The sequence below is a fragment of the Thermobia domestica genome, chromosome 13, assembly GCF_964235325.1.
Source record: "Thermobia domestica chromosome 13, izTheDome1.hap1.1, whole genome shotgun sequence".
NCBI classification, from domain to species: Eukaryota; Metazoa; Arthropoda; class Insecta; order Zygentoma; family Lepismatidae; genus Thermobia; species Thermobia domestica.
Window position 1 is genome coordinate 178,950,325 of NC_137466.1, and position 632 is coordinate 178,950,956.

At 33.5% G+C, this 632-nt stretch overlaps 1 protein-coding gene across 1 annotated transcript in view; it reads left to right on the forward strand.

Moving 5' to 3' along the window:
* The window catches only part of SCAP (SREBP cleavage activating protein), a 441,101-nt gene that overhangs the window by 246,499 nt on the left and 193,970 nt on the right, over positions 1-632 (forward strand). The gene's annotated exons all lie outside the window — the stretch shown is intronic.

The following is a 632-nucleotide window of genomic DNA, read 5'->3' on the forward strand; positions in this document are numbered from 1 at the left end:
CATACTAATATTAGCAATATTTTTTTCTTACCACAGCCATACTAAAAAAATAGGTGTTGTATAAATAACAAATCAGTATTTATACATCAACTATACTATAGTCAATATTAATTTACCAATTAGCAATACTCATCAACAATGCTTTTATTGTCAATTCAGCTATACCATTTTTTAGAGTGTATAATCATGGGTCGTAAAATTGAAAGATTCCGTTTCATTTTTTTCTAACGTGAGACAGTTGGGAAATTACGTGAATTAAACACTAGAAAACTCAGTTCCAGCGTAGTGACACCTGAGAACTGATGCTCTAACTACGTATGAACTTGTTGAACATGCTATATCTGGTTAGCCATAGCTCTTTATCGATTGTAGCGGCAGTGAGTTGAGTACAGCTTTCTATCTGTAAATAATCCCTTCAGTATTTCAAATCATTAACACTATAAGTAAAACTAATCAGAATTAGATTTGTTTTTAATCATCTCTCCTACAATGCGGCCCAACTATGTGTACTGAAATAAAATACTTAATATGGTATCTCAAGAGTATATGAAAGTCTGTCCGGCCATGTTACGAACGTTTCAGAAGGCGACGTGCAAGGCCAGTGCAATGGTTTATACTACATGCATACACAC